Source organism: Conger conger, chromosome 17, assembly GCF_963514075.1.
Source record: "Conger conger chromosome 17, fConCon1.1, whole genome shotgun sequence".
Lineage (NCBI taxonomy): Eukaryota > Metazoa > Chordata > Actinopteri > Anguilliformes > Congridae > Conger > Conger conger.
Genome location: NC_083776.1, coordinates 39,834,576 through 39,847,499, shown reverse-complemented (window position 1 = coordinate 39,847,499; position 12,924 = coordinate 39,834,576). Strand labels below are relative to the sequence as shown.

The 12,924-nt window shown below is 51.0% G+C and overlaps 5 non-coding genes and 5 pseudogenes across 5 annotated transcripts; all 10 read left to right on the top strand.

The window, feature by feature from the left end:
- The first annotated feature begins 66 nt into the window (after nt 1-66).
- Nucleotides 67-230, top strand: LOC133117624 (U1 spliceosomal RNA). Its single transcript, XR_009706169.1, has one exon. It is a non-coding gene; the product is annotated as a U1 spliceosomal RNA (small nuclear RNA).
- A 63-nt stretch (nt 231-293) lies between these two features.
- Nucleotides 294-402, top strand: LOC133117457 (5S ribosomal RNA; annotated as a pseudogene).
- Nucleotides 403-1,244: 842 nt separating this feature from the next.
- Nucleotides 1,245-1,408, top strand: LOC133117778 (U1 spliceosomal RNA). Its single transcript, XR_009706316.1, has one exon. It is a non-coding gene; the product is annotated as a U1 spliceosomal RNA (small nuclear RNA).
- A 63-nt stretch (nt 1,409-1,471) lies between these two features.
- On the top strand, nt 1,472-1,580 carry LOC133117336 (5S ribosomal RNA; annotated as a pseudogene).
- An 843-nt stretch (nt 1,581-2,423) lies between these two features.
- LOC133117775 (U1 spliceosomal RNA) lies at nt 2,424-2,587 on the top strand. Its single transcript, XR_009706314.1, has one exon. It is a non-coding gene; the product is annotated as a U1 spliceosomal RNA (small nuclear RNA).
- Nucleotides 2,588-2,650: 63 nt separating this feature from the next.
- LOC133117335 (5S ribosomal RNA) lies at nt 2,651-2,759 on the top strand (annotated as a pseudogene).
- Nucleotides 2,760-3,602: 843 nt separating this feature from the next.
- On the top strand, nt 3,603-3,766 carry LOC133117774 (U1 spliceosomal RNA). The gene has a single exon (XR_009706313.1). It is a non-coding gene; the product is annotated as a U1 spliceosomal RNA (small nuclear RNA).
- Nucleotides 3,767-3,829: 63 nt separating this feature from the next.
- Nucleotides 3,830-3,938, top strand: LOC133117334 (5S ribosomal RNA; annotated as a pseudogene).
- Nucleotides 3,939-4,781: 843 nt separating this feature from the next.
- Nucleotides 4,782-4,945, top strand: LOC133117773 (U1 spliceosomal RNA). Its single transcript, XR_009706312.1, has one exon. It is a non-coding gene; the product is annotated as a U1 spliceosomal RNA (small nuclear RNA).
- Nucleotides 4,946-5,008: 63 nt separating this feature from the next.
- On the top strand, nt 5,009-5,117 carry LOC133117333 (5S ribosomal RNA; annotated as a pseudogene).
- The last annotated feature ends 7,807 nt before the right edge of the window (nt 5,118-12,924 follow it).

Genomic DNA, 12,924 nt, shown 5'->3' with positions numbered 1-12,924 from the left:
CTCAGAAACCGTAACTGTGCAACGTACCACCTAGCGGTCCGGCCCATCCCTTGCGGATTCCAACTCATACTTACCTGGCAGGGGAGATACCGTGATCACGAAGGCGGTTCACCCAGGGCGAGGCTCGGCCATTGCACTCCGGCTGTGTTGACCCCTGCGAATTCCTCAAATGTGGGAATCTCGACTGCATAATTTCTGCTAGTGGGGGACTGCGTTCGCGCTCTCCCCTGGTCACGTGGTCAAACGATAGACTCGATTAATGTGCAAATACCCCCTTGTGCTGCCTTTCCTTCGCTTACGGCCATACCACTCTGAATACGCCTGATCTCGGAAGCTAAGCAGGGTCGGGCCCGGTTAGTACTTGGATGGGAGACCGCCTGGGAATACCAGGTGCTGTAAGCTTTTTTCACTATGCTTTTGGACAGGCGCTGCTGTTTCACAACGTTCAAAACACGTCACGCACAGTGCTATATCGTTTAGTCTATTACCCGTTTATGCTTCTCATGTCTTACCCAGACACTTGGGCAGCGCATTGCAAAGGAACAAGGCTAGCATCCAAATTCATTACGTACGGCGCTATTTTAGACACAACACAGGCTAAATCAGTGCAATGCAAATTCACTTCACACCAAGAGTACCGCACATTTTCCTTACACGTCTGTAGCCTATCATGAAGCAGGATTGCCGAGTTACAGTGAGCGCCGCACTTCATTGGACAGTGGCACGTGTTTTTCTTCTTTTGGTTCTGCGCTCTAGCGATTTCAGTTTGAAAGGACACAACGACAACCAAGTTCAAGTGCAGACTGTCAGCTTTAATTTGAGGCCATTTTCAAGCACACCCGACGAACCGTTTGGAACTCACGTCGCATCTTGCACACGGTCACTTGTCCATTTAGGTGTCGCATTTCGGCAGGGCTCTGGCTTGGTGTTCGACGTGACATCACCGCGACTGAAATGCGCTCTGTTTGCGGTTGAGGGCGATGTACACTGTTGCATTGTGGGGAAACAGAAAGTCGTCCTTGAAATGCGGTGGGAAAACGCCAAAATAATAAACACATGAAAAAAAAAGAAGTACATGAATGAAAAGGTTGCCATCGTTTATGCGGCTAGCCGCAAGAGCGCAAATCAGACTTTTGAACCGGCTAGACATTGTGACTTGACGGGCTGCTAGCCGAATACTCAGAAACCGTAACTGTGCAACGTACCACCTAGCGGTCCGGCCCATCCCTTGCGGATTCCAACTCATACTTACCTGGCAGGGGAGATACCGTGATCACGAAGGCGGTTCACCCAGGGCGAGGCTCGGCCATTGCACTCCGGCTGTGTTGACCCCTGCGAATTCCTCAAATGTGGGAATCTCGACTGTATAATTTCTGCTAGTGGGGGACTGCGTTCGCGCTCTCCCCTGATCACGTGGTCAAACGATAGACTCGATTAATGTGCAAATACCCCCTTGTGCTGCCTTTCCTTCGCTTACGGCCATACCACTCTGAATACGCCCGATCTCGGAAGCTAAGCAGGGTCGGGCCCGGTTAGTACTTGGATGGGAGACCGCCTGGGAATACCAGGTGCTGTAAGCTTTTTTCACTATGCTTTTGGACAGGCGCTGCTGTTTCACAACGTTCAAAACACGTCGCGCACAGTGCTATATCGTTTAGTCTATTACCCGTTTATGCTTCTCATGTCTTACCCAGACACTTGGGCAGCGCATTGCAAAGGAACAAGGCTAGCATCCAAATTCATTACGTACGGCGCTATTTTAGACACAACACAGGCTAAATCAGTGCAATGCAAATTCACTTCACACCAAGAGTACCGCACATTTTCCTTACACGTCTGTAGCCTATCATGAAGCAGGATTGCCGAGTTACAGTGAGCGCCGCACTTCATTGGACAGTGGCACGTGTTTTTCTTCTTTTGGTTCTGCGCTCTAGCGATTTCAGTTTGAAAGGACACAACGACAACCAAGTTCAAGTGCAGACTGTCAGCTTTAATTTGAGGCCATTTTCAAGCACACCCGACGAACCGTTTGGAACTCACGTCGCATCTTGCACACGGTCACTTGTCCATTTAGGTGTCGCATTTCGGCAGGGCTCTGGCTTGGTGTTCGACGTGACATCACCGCGACTGAAATGCGCTCTGTTTGCGGTTGAGGGCAATGTACACTGTTGCATTGTGGGGAAGCAGAAAGTCGTCCTTGAAATGCGGTGGGAAAACGCCAAAATAATAAACACATGAAAAAAAAAAGAAGTACATGAATGAAAAGGTTGCCATCGTTTATGCGGCTAGCCGCAAGAGCGCAAATCAGACTTTTGAACCGGCTAGACATTGTGACTTGACGGGCTGCTAGCCGAATACTCAGAAACCGTAACTGTGCAACGTACCACCTAGCGGTCCGGCCCATCCCTTGCGGATTCCAATTCATACTTACCTGGCAGGGGAGATACCGTGATCACGAAGGCGGTTCACCCAGGGCGAGGCTCGGCCATTGCACTCCGGCTGTGTTGACCCCTGCGAATTCCTCAAATGTGGGAATCTCGACTGTATAATTTCTGCTAGTGGGGGACTGCGTTCGCGCTCTCCCCTGATCACGTGGTCAAACGATAGACTCGATTAATGTGCAAATACCCCCTTGTGCTGCCTTTCCTTCGCTTACGGCCATACCACTCTGAATACGCCCGATCTCGGAAGCTAAGCAGGGTCGGGCCCGGTTAGTACTTGGATGGGAGACCGCCTGGGAATACCAGGTGCTGTAAGCTTTTTTCACTATGCTTTTGGACAGGCGCTGCTGTTTCACAACGTTCAAAACACGTCGCGCACAGTGCTATATCGTTTAGTCTATTACCCGTTTATGCTTCTCATGTCTTACCCAGACACTTGGGCAGCGCATTGCAAAGGAACAAGGCTAGCATCCAAATTCATTACGTACGGCGCTATTTTAGACACAACACAGGCTAAATCAGTGCAATGCAAATTCACTTCACACCAAGAGTACCGCACATTTTCCTTACACGTCTGTAGCCTATCATGAAGCAGGATTGCCGAGTTACAGTGAGCGCCGCACTTCATTGGACAGTGGCACGTGTTTTTCTTCTTTTGGTTCTGCGCTCTAGCGATTTCAGTTTGAAAGGACACAACGACAACCAAGTTCAAGTGCAGACTGTCAGCTTTAATTTGAGGCCATTTTCAAGCACACCCGACGAACCGTTTGGAACTCACGTCGCATCTTGCACACGGTCACTTGTCCATTTAGGTGTCGCATTTCGGCAGGGCTCTGGCTTGGTGTTCGACGTGACATCACCGCGACTGAAATGCGCTCTGTTTGCGGTTGAGGGCAATGTACACTGTTGCATTGTGGGGAAGCAGAAAGTCGTCCTTGAAATGCGGTGGGAAAACGCCAAAATAATAAACACATGAAAAAAAAAAGAAGTACATGAATGAAAAGGTTGCCATCGTTTATGCGGCTAGCCGCAAGAGCGCAAATCAGACTTTTGAACCGGCTAGACATTGTGACTTGACGGGCTGCTAGCCGAATACTCAGAAACCGTAACTGTGCAACGTACCACCTAGCGGTCCGGCCCATCCCTTGCGGATTCCAATTCATACTTACCTGGCAGGGGAGATACCGTGATCACGAAGGCGGTTCACCCAGGGCGAGGCTCGGCCATTGCACTCCGGCTGTGTTGACCCCTGCGAATTCCTCAAATGTGGGAATCTCGACTGTATAATTTCTGCTAGTGGGGGACTGCGTTCGCGCTCTCCCCTGATCACGTGGTCAAACGATAGACTCGATTAATGTGCAAATACCCCCTTGTGCTGCCTTTCCTTCGCTTACGGCCATACCACTCTGAATACGCCCGATCTCGGAAGCTAAGCAGGGTCGGGCCCGGTTAGTACTTGGATGGGAGACCGCCTGGGAATACCAGGTGCTGTAAGCTTTTTTCACTATGCTTTTGGACAGGCGCTGCTGTTTCACAACGTTCAAAACACGTCGCGCACAGTGCTATATCGTTTAGTCTATTACCCGTTTATGCTTCTCATGTCTTACCCAGACACTTGGGCAGCGCATTGCAAAGGAACAAGGCTAGCATCCAAATTCATTACGTACGGCGCTATTTTAGACACAACACAGGCTAAATCAGTGCAATGCAAATTCACTTCACACCAAGAGTACCGCACATTTTCCTTACACGTCTGTAGCCTATCATGAAGCAGGATTGCCGAGTTACAGTGAGCGCCGCACTTCATTGGACAGTGGCACGTGTTTTTCTTCTTTTGGTTCTGCGCTCTAGCGATTTCAGTTTGAAAGGACACAACGACAACCAAGTTCAAGTGCAGACTGTCAGCTTTAATTTGAGGCCATTTTCAAGCACACCCGACGAACCGTTTGGAACTCACGTCGCATCTTGCACACGGTCACTTGTCCATTTAGGTGTCGCATTTCGGCAGGGCTCTGGCTTGGTGTTCGACGTGACATCACCGCGACTGAAATGCGCTCTGTTTGCGGTTGAGGGCAATGTACACTGTTGCATTGTGGGGAAGCAGAAAGTCGTCCTTGAAATGCGGTGGGAAAACGCCAAAATAATAAACACATGAAAAAAAAAAGAAGTACATGAATGAAAAGGTTGCCATCGTTTATGCGGCTAGCCGCAAGAGCGCAAATCAGACTTTTGAACCGGCTAGACATTGTGACTTGACGGGCTGCTAGCCGAATACTCAGAAACCGTAACTGTGCAACGTACCACCTAGCGGTCCGGCCCATCCCTTGCGGATTCCAACTCATACTTACCTGGCAGGGGAGATACCGTGATCACGAAGGCGGTTCACCCAGGGCGAGGCTCGGCCATTGCACTCCGGCTGTGTTGACCCCTGCGAATTCCTCAAATGTGGGAATCTCGACTGTATAATTTCTGCTAGTGGGGGACTGCGTTCGCGCTCTCCCCTGATCACGTGGTCAAACGATAGACTCGATTAATGTGCAAATACCCCCTTGTGCTGCCTTTCCTTCGCTTACGGCCATACCACTCTGAATACGCCCGATCTCGGAAGCTAAGCAGGGTCGGGCCCGGTTAGTACTTGGATGGGAGACCGCCTGGGAATACCAGGTGCTGTAAGCTTTTTTCACTATGCTTTTGGACAGGCGCTGCTGTTTCACAACGTTCAAAACACGTCGCGCACAGTGCTATATCGTTTAGTCTATTACCCGTTTATGCTTCTCATGTCTTACCCAGACACTTGGGCAGCGCATTGCAAAGGAACAAGGCTAGCATCCAAATTCATTACGTACGGCGCTATTTTAGACACAACACAGGCTAAATCAGTGCAATGCAAATTCACTTCACACCAAGAGTACCGCACATTTTCCTTACACGTCTGTAGCCTATCATGAAGCAGGATTGCCGAGTTACAGTGAGCGCCGCACTTCATTGGACAGTGGCACGTGTTTTTCTTCTTTTGGTTCTGCGCTCTAGCGATTTCAGTTTGAAAGGACACAACGACAACCAAGTTCAAGTGCAGACTGTCAGCTTTAATTTGAGGCCATTTTCAAGCACACCCGACGAACCGTTTGGAACTCACGTCGCATCTTGCACACGGTCACTTGTCCATTTAGGTGTCGCATTTCGGCAGGGCTCTGGCTTGGTGTTCGACGTGACATCACCGCGACTGAAATGCGCTCTGTTTGCGGTTGAGGGCAATGTACACTGTTGCATTGTGGGGAAACAGAAAGTCGTCCTTGAAATGCGGTGGGAAAACGCCAAAATAATAAACACATGAAAAAAAAAGAAGTACATGAATGAAAAGGTTGCCATCGTTTATGCGGCTAGCCGCAAGAGCGCAAATCAGACTTTTGAACCGGCTAGACATTGTGACTTGACGGGCTGCTAGCCGAATACTCAGAAACCGTAACTGTGCAACGTACCACCTAGCGGTCCGGCCCATCCCTTGCGGATTCCAACTCATACTTACCTGGCAGGGGAGATACCGTGATCACGAAGGCGGTTCACCCAGGGCGGTTACCTGGCAGGGGAGATACCGTGATCACGTGTTTCTTTCTTGCTGTGCATTTTGTTCTGGCTTCTTTTCAGTTCAGTTGGTCCTGTTGCCCACCACTGGGGTTCTAGTGGTGGACAGGAGGTCACTGGGCTGTTTAGGTGCTTTCTAAGAGCATTTTGTTCTTTTGTTATTTTCCCTTCTTTTTCTTAGTCCGTTCTCTTTCCCTTCCCATTTTCCTCCTTCTTTCTGGACGGGCTGCAAGGCTTGGGTTCAGTACGTGGCTTGACCGCGGCTGGCTCGACCTTGTAGCCCAGCGGAACACCCCGGAAACCCAGATCAGTGGCACATAGCTGCACTGATCAGGAGCCAGGGCCTGCTGCCTGGAGGAACCCGGAGCCGAGGTCTTCGGCCTGCTGCCTGGAGGAGCCCAGAGTCGAGGTCTGCGGCCTGCTGCCTGGAGGAGCCCGGAGCCGAGGTCTGCGGCCTGCTGCCTGGAGGAGCCCGGAGCCGAGGTCTGCGGCCTACTGCCTGGAGGAGCCCGTAGCCAGGGCCTGCTGCCTGGAGGAGCCCGGAGCCAAGGCCTGCGGCCTGCTGCTTGGAGGAGCCCGGAGCCAGGGACTGCGGCCTGCTGCCTGCTGCCTGGAGGAGCCCGGAGCCAAGGACTTCGGCCTGCTGCCTGGAGGAGCCCGGAGCCAGGGACTTCGGCCTGCTGCCTGGAGGAGCCCGGAGCCAGGGCCTGCTGCCTGAAAGAGCCCGGAGCCGAGGTCTGCGGCCTGCTGCCTGGAGGAGCCCGGAACTGCGGCCTGCTGCCTGAAAGAGCCCGGAGCCGAGGTCTGCGGCCTGCTGCCTGGAGGAGCCCGGAACTGCGGCCTGCTGCCTGAAAGAGCCTGGAGCCAGATTCTGGAGCCTGACCCCGCAGAGGGAGCCAGAGGAGACCTGCAACTCAGCTGAGTGTCTATGCGCCAGACCCCAGATTCTTAGGGGAGTAATATTGGAGGAGGTTGCACTGCAGCCTTCTCCCTTTCCAGTTTTAGTTTCTTTGAGTTGTTTTCTCAGTTAAACCCCACTAAATACCTGTTCCTTTTTTCCCCTTTTTCTTTCACCCTCATTTTGATTTTGAACCTCTATTTTACTTTTATTTCTTTTGTTTGTGAGTGTTTCCCTACCCCTTTTCCTTTCCCCACCCTTCCCCCTTCTCCCCATTCCCCCTCCCCCCCACCTTCTCATTCCACCTACCTTCACACCCGAAACATCATGGAGAACCAGCGAGCACCCGGCACGAGAAGGCACAACGCAGTCAGATTCATCCACAACCGCACTGACCCGGAACCATCACTGACACGCCTGGAGTTCAGCAGAGCAGTGCTGCAGAGAGGTTTGGGCTTCGCTCCGTCTGACTTGAACTGCCTGTTCAAGCTGCCTGGTCCTAGGGACATATTTGAAACCAGTTTTAAGAATGCACAGACACTAGAGATGTTTTGGAATCAGTACAGACAGAAAGCCACACAAACACCACTGAACAAATTCACAGTAGAAGCACTCACTGACAGGGAGGTTAAGGTTATCACAGTTTTATTTTATAATGAATCAGTTTCAGACTATGACATTTCACTTTGGTTAAGCAGACACGGCACATTGGTATCGGACGTGAGACGGGTATACGACGAGGACGGGGTGTGGACAGGCGCCAGAAAATGGTTAGTCCGTCTGCACCCAGACGACACATCCATCGGGGGGGTCAGGCATTTACCCAGCACCATCACTTTGGGACAGAACAGGGGACAAATTTTTTATAATGGGATGCCAAAACTTTGCCGCACCTGTGGGAACCTGGGGCACCTTGCAGCAGCATGCACGGTGATTAAATGTAAAAATTGTGGAGGGGAGCACCAGACAAACAAATGCACAGAGGCACGGAGGTGTAATCTATGTGGGAGCCAGGAGCATGTTTTCAGGGACTGTCCATCCTCATATGCCAACAAAACACGAGCACGCACAGACAGCAACGCACAACAGGGCACAGACCACCCTCCACAGGACACAGCACCCCCTCCACAGAACACAGCACCACCCCCACAAAACACAACCAACACAAACCCACAAACACACGATGCAACCACAGAACCCGCACAGACCCCCCCTCAGCACCCCACCACCACAGAACAACCCACCCCTACACCACAGTCCGAGACAGAACCCGACACAGACCAGCCCCCAAACCCCTCACAGATGGAGACAGTTGGACCAGACACACAGACAGACTCACTCCCGTGTGGAAATCCTGGACAGTGCACGACACAAGACAGTACTAGCACCAACTCCCCTTCCACCACTACAGACACTGAACAGATAGAAGTCAAGAGCGAGGACGAGGAGATTGAGATCACAGACAGCACACCCTCCACTCTGCCCACAGACACAGACAACACAACAGACACACTGTCACCAGACATCCTTGGAAAAAGAAAAAGAGACCCCCGACCACGGGAAAGGAAAAGAACTACCACCACCTCCACCAATCAGGACACAGAACCAGAACCCACACAAGCAGAAAAACAACCCCCAGCACCACCACCACCACCACCAGAAAAACAGCCACCACCGCCACCTCCACAGACAGTGGAACCGCCGACACAACCTGACAAACCAGCACAGCCAGTAAAACACGCACAGACGGACAGCCCGACCACTACCCAAATACCCCCCAAACCCGTAGTCACCCCAAGGACACACCGCTCCTCTGGGAAAACGATGACAGAACCAGCACAACCAGCACCAGCAAAACCCACCAGACCCAGAACTTCACACAGCACACCTGACAAAGACGACGCACCTGAACTGGACTACATATGGGGAGAAGTTATAGACAGGACGGTCAAATTACAACACCCACAGACACGACCACCCCCACAGACACGCGTATCTAGGGAAACACTCCGACTCACCAAACTTTACATTGACACCCGCCCGGACACAGCTGGACCAGTGCACGCTTCGCAGGCAGCCCTGGGTGCGTCGAGAGCCGGTAAGCCAGCCACACCCCTCACCACTCTGCCCGCCAGGTCCTCCTCCAATCCACCCGGGGGGGGTCCTCCAGAATCTAGAACAGGGAAAGGGCAGAAGTAAATATCACCTCCCGTGATCAGCTATGGATTGGACGCAGTACCATACATACACCACTGTCATTGCACTAGTTACCACTACAACAACAATCATGAGCACATTAAACATCCTCACATTAAACGTACGCAGTATTCAGAACAATAAGAAAAGGGCAGACGTCATGGCATTCCTCACAACACAAAACACAGACATTTTATGTTTACAAGAGTGTAGAATCCCCTTTTTAACAGATTACATAGATTATCAGAATGAATGGGCCATAGGGGATTCGGTGTGGTCGGGTTCGAGTGTGGCACGTGCAGATGGGGTGGCAATATTAATCAAGAATAACTCAGTCAAGATAACCCGGAAAAAAGTGGTGGAGGCAGGAAGGATTTTAGCAGTTGAACTTGTTTATAACAATTTTCACTTTAAGGTTATTAATGTTTATGCACCCGCAAACCAAAATGAGCGCACAGCCTTTTTCCCCAAGCTGCGTCCAATCCTTTTGGGAAACCTCCCCGTCGTGATGGCAGGGGACTTCAACTGTGCCCTGAGGGATGAGGATCGGAGCCGGCCGTGGAGGGACCGCTCGAGTCGGGAGCTGGCGTCAGTCATAGCGGACTACTCCCTCACTGACGCCGGTCGGGACCTGGTGCCACGCTACACGTGGGTGAGTTCCTGTGGCAAATCCTTTTCCCGGATAGACCTCCTCCTTCTGAGCCATCAGATACAATCACAGAACATCACAGCACAAACAGTCTTCTTTTCAGATCACAAAGCACTCACCATCCAGATTACAACACCAGCACAAACACACAGGGGGAGAGGAATCTGGAAACTAAACACATCACTACTAGAGGACAAAGCAATAAAACAGGCATACATCAATAGACTACAAGAATGGGCATCACTCAAGGAACTCTTCACGTCACCCGTAGAATGGTGGGAAATGGTCAAGACACGCACTAAGGGTTACTTCATCACGGCAGGACGCAGGCAGGCACAGAAAAGGAGGGAACAAACAAAAAAATTGCACAGCACACTCCAACGACTAGCAGCACTACAGGCACAGGGATTCCAGGTCGCACAAGAAATCACACAGGCCAAACACAACCTCTCAGCACTCTATAGACAGGAACAGGAAAAAATTAGACATCAAAGCAGAATTCAACACCTAGAACAAAATGAAAAATGCACCCGTTACTTTTTTAGGAAGATCAAGAACAAAAAGAATCACATACAGACATTACTGGACAACACAGGACAAATCATCACGGGTGAACAGAATATACACAACCACATCAGGGCATTCTACACTGATCTGTATAGCACAAAGCACATGGATGAGCACATGGTGGACACATACCTACAGGACATCCCAGCCATAGCACCCCGGGCAGGAGAAGGAGAGGAGGAGGAGGAGGAGAGTCTGTCCGTGGAGGAGCTCACCCACGTGGTGAAAGGCCTGAACACCGGCAAAACTCCGGGTCCCGACGGGCTCCCGGCCGAGTACTACCAAACCTTTTGGGAACACCTCAAGGTAGATTTAACATCGGTGCTCTCCGCGGTGTACAGTGAGGGCCGGTTGGCCCCCTCGATGACAGAGAGCGTCATCACCCTTATTTACAAGGGCAAGGGTGATGAGCGTAGCCTGACAAACTGGAGGCCTATAAACCTCTTGGGGGCCGACTACAAGCTCTTGGCGAAGGCCCTCATGTACAGGCTCCAGGAGACTACCCCTCAGGTCGTGGGTCCGGACCAGGCTTGCGGGGTCCCGGAGAGGTCGACCGCCGATAACCTGGTGCTCATTCGGGACATCATGGCCCACTCTGTCGAACGGTCAAAACCTTTTTGCATGTTTAATCTAGATCAGGAGAAGGCCTTCGACAGAGTGGGCCATAGCTACATGTTTAAGGTCCTGGAGGCAATGAACCTCCCTCTTGGTCTTAGAAAATGGATACACATCATCTATCAAAACAACACAGCAAAAATATTGGTTAATGGACACACTACAGAACACTTTCCCATACACTCAGGGGTTAGACAGGGTTGCCCACTTTCTGCACTACTGTACATACACTGCCTGGAACCACTCTTACACAAAATCAGGACAAACACAGACATCACCGGCTACACACTCCCAGGGTGCACAGAACAACTCAAGGCACTTGCATACATGGACGACATCACACTTTTCTGCACTGAACAAACGTCTGTACAGCACATCATTAGGACTCTGGACCACTTCTGCACAGCCACCTCCGCAATAATTAACAAGACCAAGAGCGAGGTGTTTGTGTCCAGGGCCTGGGCGGTCGACCAGGTCCTGTCGGACACATTTCCCATTCGTACATCCGTGAACATCCTTGGCGTCACGTTCGACAGGACCAACTCCGGGGGCCGGAGCTGGGCCGGGGCCCTCGGCCGGGCTCGAGCTAAGACCTGCAGTTGGAGTTCCAGGGCACTGTCAATGACGGGGAGAATCCTCATAGTACAGACGATCCTTTACCCGATCCTCGCCTATGTCGGAAAGATCTTTCCCCCAGACAAGCATATTGAGAAACAAATTAACAAAATTGTCTTTGGTTTTGTCTGGGGGAGTAGGCAGGAGAGGGTAAAGAGGCTGATCATGTGGAAGGACCCTAGGAACGGGGGTAGAGGCGTGCCAAACGTCGCAGAACTGATCAGGATGCAGAGCCTCGCCTACCACATCAACTCCATAAAAAACCGCAGTAACAAAACCGGATACATGACCCGTTTTTACTTCACCACCAGCTTAAGACCCCTGGGGCTCTGCATCCTGGATCACAGGCACCCCTACTCCTGGGACCCCCCCCAGCCCTACAGGTCACTCCGCCGGTACATCTACACAGCACGTCTGCACACTGCACAGCTCACTCACTGGACATTTCAGGAAATCAAAAACACCACAAATGCACAGGAACATTTACACAGACCCGACAACATGACCCACAGCACAGCCACTACAGTTTGGAAAAACATAAATCACCCATGCCTTCTGAACACACAGAAAGACCTGGCGTGGCTAGCTGTGCTGAAAGCTCTCCCCACCAGGGTGTTCATGTTCAGGAGGAGCTTGGCCCTGGCGGAGACATGCCCGTACCCTCGCTGTAACGAAAAGGAAACCGGAGATCACCTCCTGTGGCACTGCAGAAAGGCCAAATCTATCTGGCAATCCATTTTCACTTTCCTGGACACATACACTGACACACAGTCACTGACCCTCCGGGATATCCTCCTCGGCCCCCGCAACGGGATCACATCTGCTGAGGAGGAGATTGCCTGGAGGGTGATCAACATCACCAAGCACACTTTATGGGACGCACGCAACATCATGTTTTTTCAAAAACAGGAACTTCACAACATCATCATCACCCGGCAGATCACCAACCACATCAAGGACTACTATCACCTGGACTGTCACAAAGCCGGAAAGAGCACCACAAACACAAAATGGAAAATTCACAACAGCACAGAATTATACATATGACACGGACACCCTGGACAATACACCTACAGCCGGACACCTACACTCCCGAAGCCTTCCCTTGGGTAATGTATGTAATGTTTACTGTGTACTGTCTACTGTCTTAATGTATTGTGGTATTGTCTGCGGTCATGTTTAAATGTAACTCTGTTTGTTACTGTCTGACGTTTGCAATGTAAATATGTGTTATGTAAGTAAATGTAAGTAAATGTAAGTAAATGTAAGTATGAATGTAAATGAAATGTAAAAGTGAAAGTAAGTGAAACTCAGTAATGTCTTAATGTATTTTGGTATTGTCTGCGGTCATGTTTAAATGT